At 37.2% G+C, this 6,843-nt stretch overlaps 1 long non-coding RNA gene across 1 annotated transcript in view; it reads left to right on the top strand.

The window, feature by feature from the left end:
- Window positions 1-1,751: 1,751 nt before the first annotated feature.
- The window catches only part of LOC102477961 (uncharacterized), a 12,357-nt gene continuing 7,265 nt past the window's right edge, over window positions 1,752-6,843 (top strand). The window contains exon 1 of the long non-coding RNA XR_334215.1: window positions 1,752-1,787. This is a non-coding gene — a long non-coding RNA (uncharacterized LOC102477961). The remainder of the gene's footprint in view (window positions 1,788-6,843) is intronic.

The raw sequence follows: 6,843 nt of genomic DNA, 5'->3' as shown, positions 1-6,843 counted from the left end.
TGCCATGGCCCATGGGCAACAGACACTAGGTACTCCCGATGGCAGAATTTCCAGCCAATATCCTACTTCGGAAAATGGGGCTTTGGAGGAGCCACACCGATCTTTTTAAATATTGATTTTCTGTGGCAAAACACATCCATTCGACAACGGTCAACTAAAATCTGATCCTACGTGGGACAGCAGGTGCCCTTTCTGTTACCGGCAACAGCAACAAAAATCACACGAGCCAACTCAGGCTAGCTGAGTATCGAGCATCTACATAAAACTTCACATAGACTCAACATCCTAGTCGGTCCCACTGTAATCCTGTTTACATGTGAGAATACGGAGACGCAGAGAATGCAAGTCCTTTACCCAAAGTCACGCAGCTAACAAGCAGGAGGGGGAGGCAAACCCAGGCAGTTTGAATTTAGAATCCACATTATGATCTGCTGTACTAGATCCAAACACTATAGTAATTGAAAGCAGATTTCACTCATCTTCAGCCTACTACCCAAGTAGAACAGACAGTACTTTATACAGCAATCGAACCCTTCTGATAGGTGGTTGATGACACTGAAACGGAAATACACCTTCCTTTAAATGAAGATGCTTTCTCATAGGTATCAAAACAAATTCAGCAGGTTTTTTTTTTTTTTTTTTTTTTTTTACAATTAAGGTCACTCACAACTTCTTCTCATTCTACATTTAATGTATGTCAGGAAAACAGCACAATTAGTGTTGGTTTTAGTTAGCATCAAATTATAAAGTCCTTTTAGAAGCCACAACAATATATCCCATGCTGTCTAAGGAAATAATAGAATACCACAGTTCTAATCCATAAGAATTAGGAATTAGTTGAAATTCATTTAAAAAGCATGCTCAAAAAACAAAGTCCATCCAGCAGTCCTTATTACACAGAACGCTGGGTGTACACAGATACTGGATTTATGTAAGAAGTGAATTCAACAGTAATCTTACCAATAGATTTTCTTTCATTTCGCTTGGCACTTTTGATATTATTTTATTTCCCCTTTTTTACATTCACTTTTTTTTGCTTATTTCTGAAACACAAAACTTACTACTTCTGAATATACTAATGTTTTGTCTTTACAATTTTCATCATTCAAGTCCAAATAATGAACTTCCAAACATTTTAAACTCAGCATCACAAAATCCTTGCAAACTCTAGAAGACAATACTTTAGGGTAAGAATTAATTTGCATGACAAAGCAAAATGTTTTAGTGTCCTTTAAGACACCCTAACTTACAGAAATCAGGTATTCTAAATAATTCCCAAGTATTCAAATTACATGGAACAGACCATGAATTCATCCCATTATCTGAAGACCTCACCAAGATCAAACACTTTACAAAAGTGTATTTTTACCCTTAATGGTAAATTTAATATAGACTGAAGGAGTCTTTGTTAAGCACACATCATTTTCTCTCCCTCTTGGTCTGCATTAAACATCACACAAATGAACAGCAAGCATCTAGAATTAGACGGAACTATACATCACCCATTCATTCTCTAACGAGAACGAACATTTAAGAAAAGGAAACCCTTCTGCTATTTAGCTCAAAGAGAAACCCAGAGAGGTTCATGACATCTAAAAATCCCCCTCATCCAATGCTAAGTGACACCTTCCTCCATTCCAGTTCTGAGAAAGGTCGCTTACACATTAATTCTGGGCTGGCCATGAACGCTATTTTCTGAATAATCTCAAACAGTTTAAAAGCAGCGAGTAGCTTGTAAATTAGCTTGTTCTGACACAGCTGCCTTCAGCACAGAGCTCAGAAAAGAGGTAGGTCTCTCTTTCCCCTTCCATTTCAGACTTTCCTAACGTTTTCGTGAGTTGTTCAATGCCACAAAAGAATCAATCTTATAAAGAACTACTTCACACTGATGTGTATATAAAAGTGCTGGTGGACCAAAAGACAGATTTCATTTTGCAAATTACTTCCATTTATTTTAAGGTCTAACATACTCAGAAATCTTAATAACTCTAAGCCATGAAAAGCTCCCGGGTAAATTATATTCCTTAATGTTATAGCCGAGCCTCATGTGAGATGAGATGTTGGAAAAACAGGGGACTATTCATTTCTGTCAAATCTGGAGAGGAAGTCCTTAGACAGTCAATGCTACCTAATCACAAAGAGTAGAGATTTACAGCACATATAAATTGCACAATTGCATTTTACCTTCTTGGCCCCAGAGTCGTTTGCATTCAGAGTCTTGACTTATATGGGGAAGATCACTTGGACTCGGTTTCTACGACTTCCTAGTTGGATGTCCGCGCACGTTAATTTAAGGAACAAACAAACACAAACAAATAAAAAACAAACAAACCAAAAAAAAAAAAAAGAGCCCAGACATAGTGATGCATCCTTAATGCGCACGCTACAGCGCCAGGAGCCATTTGGCAGACTGGGGTTCGTTTCTCGGGTTGGCTTATAAGCGCGCACGCACGTGTCTCTGAACCCTGCTGATTGGACACGGCTGGGGTGGGAGGGGTGGGATCACAGGTGAGACCTTGCTGAGGGTGCTTCTCTCTCTTTCAATAAATAAGCTTAAAAAAAAGAAAAATAAAAAAAAACTAAGAAGAAACATGTGAAAATATTTTTTTTAAAAAAGTGTTTTCTGGGGCCAGCAGGTAGCTGGTGGTTAAGGTGCTGGGCACTCCCACATGGATGACCATGGTTCGAGTCCTGGACCTGGTGGCTTGCTTTTGCACTTTCTCTTTCTCTTTCTCATCAAAATAAAAGAATAAATAAATGAATAAATAAAATTGAAGAAATAATTCTTAAAAATCAGTGTTTTTTCTAAGAGAGGGTCTCAATGTTCCTTTCACATAAAAGGCACTCCATAACTACTTTTGCATATTTTTCCTGGGACCCACAGGTGTCCATGGTTAATTACAGTGACACTGAGTTTCCTAAGGCATGACTGTTAAAATACTATCGTTTTCTATATGCATGATGTGAGATAACTTGAAAACCACCACACCAGGTCTTCCAAAATTAAGTATCAACATGATCATGAACAGTGAAAGAATTAATCAGGAAAAGCATAAAAAGAAAACCAGGTGTTTAAGGCATAGTCAACGCTCGATTTCCTTTTTAAAGAAATGCTTGCTTTCAGATTGTATTCTCTTTTTTAGAAGGCATTATGGCATTTTGCATGTTTTGGTTTTTGTTAAGGCCTTTTGTCATTTTTTGGTTATTCTTACATGTGGTCTGCCAATGAACAGCAATTGCATAAACACACTTTAGACGACATTCATTTCCTGACAATCTCCGCACTTCCCATTCCATGCTTCTCTCATCTAAAGCAGTGCTGTGTTACACGGCGACGCTGAACTACTGTAATGGCTTCTCATATGCCTAGAACCATAATCAGAGAGATACTTGCTTCCAAGAACATCTATTAATTTTTTTAAGACACACTTTTTCATAATAAGAGCCTTAACGGAAAAGTAATACAAATAATATTACCCAAATGTGGATATAGGCATTAGCACCACGTAACACATAATAAATTTCACAGTGGCATTTTACCTTTTTTTGGCTCCCGGAGCCTTTTGAGTGTATATTATTGACTTGAACACACCACCCGTGGAATTTAATCAGTCAGGCTATAGTATTCTAACACTTGAACATTTAGTGTTTTCATTTCCAAATATATAAAAGTAGAAGGGTCTCTGAACTCCTGAGCTTGCAATTTAAATTTAAGCTTAAAAGCTGTAACTCTTATATGGGCTTCTAACACTTACCCTTTACGTATTCTGACCTTTAGATGTGATTGGTTTTGCAAACGCCACAGGTGTGAATTATTTGTAGTCTCATACCTGAGTAAATTAGGATCTGAAATTAAACTGGTTAACATGAATAAATTAAAACAATGATTGTTTCTTATACACAGTAACAAATCTCTTTGACCAGATATTCTAAAAAGAAAACTGGAAGCTAGGGGACGTGGGATTTTTTTTTTTTTAAACAATAGTTTGATATGCAAATTTGGGCATACCATTTAATTTCTAGTGGTCTCGATTTCTTCATCTGCCAAGCAAGGAAACAAAGTTAAATTTGTAAAGGTTCCTGCCAGTTCTCAAATCCATGATCTTATTTAAATCTTTTCCTCAAATGAATTAAATGGAGAGTTAATAAATCGCCTGAGATTAAATCTGATGATATGAGAGAGGTTTTGTTAGAGGGAAAAAAGGGACCTGTATCTTGGCGAAATTTTTAAAATATTAGCTCTAGCCAAGTTAAAGCTGTTTGAATCTGACAGATTGTTCTGCAAATGACATTATTATGTGAATATAGCACTGGGCCATATTTGGGAAGTAGCTGAAGTAGGAAAACAAAATAGAAGTACCACAGCTTTATGTATGCCACGCTTCAGAAAAATCACACATCACTTTGATTAAAGTTCAACACAGATACACTTAAAACTCAGCAGAGGTGACCATCCTAATGCAGAAGGATTATTTCTCCACCTATCTGGTACAACCAGTCTCCACACTCCCATGATAAGATTTCATCTATTCAGAGGCCAGCAGGCGGCATGAAGGATAAGACACTAGATCCCACCTGGCTGACTCCACCATTTCAGTCCCAACTAGGTGGCTTGGAAATCACACCAAGGGTGTGGCAAGCATGCCCAAGATTCCAAGTGGAGAATGGGGGAGAAAGAATTGCAGGGTGACCATTTTCCCCCAGGGTAAGGGACAGATTTCTCTCTCTTTCTCTCTGTAGAGCACACTACGCCTTTTAGAGATCCTTCTACAAAGAATATATTCAAGGTAACAGGCACGCCTCCATTTTAGAGTTCCCTCTACAAAGAATATATACAATGTAAAGAAGCCGGAGGATGTAAATTGCTACTAACAATGTGTACAAACTATTAAAAACATAGAAAAGGAATGTCTGAATTCTCAGTCCACCTTGATGTTCTCATTCAAATTTGTCATAGAGCAGACACTGCACCTGCCAGCCAAAACTTGATAATGAACAGAGAAACTTACTGCAGAAGTCTCTTATCAGTGCAGCTCCCTTGAGGCCAAAAGTATTGATCTCTTTCATTGAATAAATACTAAAGTAACAACAAGAATCCATTAGGTCTGACCTAACAAGAATTTTTAATTGAACAAGTTACTCTCTGAATGCTCAAGAAAGAGTGGATACAGTATCACTTACCAATCTCTTCCTACAACTCTAGGTATAAAGGGCAAATAATGAATGAGTTGACAAAATTAGTCATTTTCCCAACAGGGCTTCCAAACAAACGTCTCCATTTAAAGAATGAATATAGTTTTTGTCATGTGAAAAACCTGATCGTATATTTTCCACAGACTAGTAGCAATGTTTCTCAAAGAATTATCTTGCTCAATTAATAAAACGATGCATTATAGGTTTAACATTTCACATAATGCCTATTTCCAAATACATGTCAATTTTAATATGTTGCACACAACTGGAATAAAATCAAAAGGAAGGTCATCTCCTCTTTGAAAGTGGTTATTAGCTACACAAAGGCATGCTAGCAACTAGATATTAAAAATGTCAGAACCAAGACCAGCAGTTGGCATAATGGCTTTGTTGCTGGACTCCCATGTAGTCGACCATGGTTCAAGTCCCAGACCCAGTGGCTTAAACTCACGACGGGCACATGTGCATGCATGCCCAAGATCCCAAGAGGAGAATGAAGGAGAAGGGATTGTGGCATGGCCATGCCCCCTGGGGGGTGATTTCTCGCTTTCTGCCTCTCTGTCTCTCTCTGTCTTTCTGGTGAGCGCATATGCCCTATAGCAAAAACCTCTTAAATTTTTTTTTCCTCTAAGAAATGTAAAAACATGAACATCTTTGCTAAACTCTAGCGTTTATCTCACATAAATGGTTTGAGTCTAATGCTTCTTATATACTACCACAGACTGACCCTAGGCTAAAACAAAACAGGTAAAAAGATGGATATTTGGTTAGATTAATCAGCAAATAAAAGGGATGATTCCTCTTGAGACAAAACATTGAATTTTGTATCTACATAGAAGAAATAAATTAGAGAAAACCTGCAATTAATTGAAATTGGAATGGTAGGCTTGCGACTTTTGCACTAGAAGACTTTGTCCACTCCAAATACAAAACCGTTTCAAAAGAATAAAAGCAGTGTTACTTACTGAGACATGTTCCTTCCAACAGTACCTATACATTTTTAAATTCTGCCCAATTCATACGTAGGATTAATAAACAAATGAAAATAAATGTACAGTTTCTACAAAGAGTAAATCCAGAGGTCCACAGGTGGTATGGTAGTTAAAGGTGCTGGATTTCCACAAGGCTGACCACGATGCAAGTCCCAGACCTGGTGGCTTGCCTTCTCTGTCTCTCTCTCTGATAAAATTTTAAAATAACAATAATAATAATAATAAAGTGTAAAAAGTAAATCCATGTTCTAGAGAACCAGTCGTACATTACATGACATCATTTAAAAAATGGCACATCAGCCTATCTGGTAATTGTACATAGTCATAAGTTTCAAGGTCAGGTATGGAGTTTTCTTGCCAAGATTTTGTAGTAAGAATATTCTCATATACATCCATAACACTTAGTTAAGATATCATATTTTGAAAAGCATTTTCAACACCTCTTTGCAAATATGGGCAAGTCTACTTACTGTATTCTGACAATAATTTTAATAAAACTGAAATTAAAAAAGTGAGGATAACTAAATATTCCACGTCCTCTTTCAGTTTGAGACAGGTGACACCAACTCTGAAATACATACAGAGATGCAGTCCACGTACAACTCCCCTTTTAACTGACAGTCTCACAGATTTATAAAGACTACATGAGAGAGGGAAA

This window comes from Tupaia chinensis, unplaced genomic scaffold (genome assembly GCF_000334495.1).
Source record: "Tupaia chinensis unplaced genomic scaffold, TupChi_1.0 Scaffold000173_1, whole genome shotgun sequence".
Taxonomy (NCBI): domain Eukaryota; kingdom Metazoa; phylum Chordata; class Mammalia; order Scandentia; family Tupaiidae; genus Tupaia; species Tupaia belangeri.
This window is presented reverse-complemented; position numbering and strand designations above follow the sequence as displayed.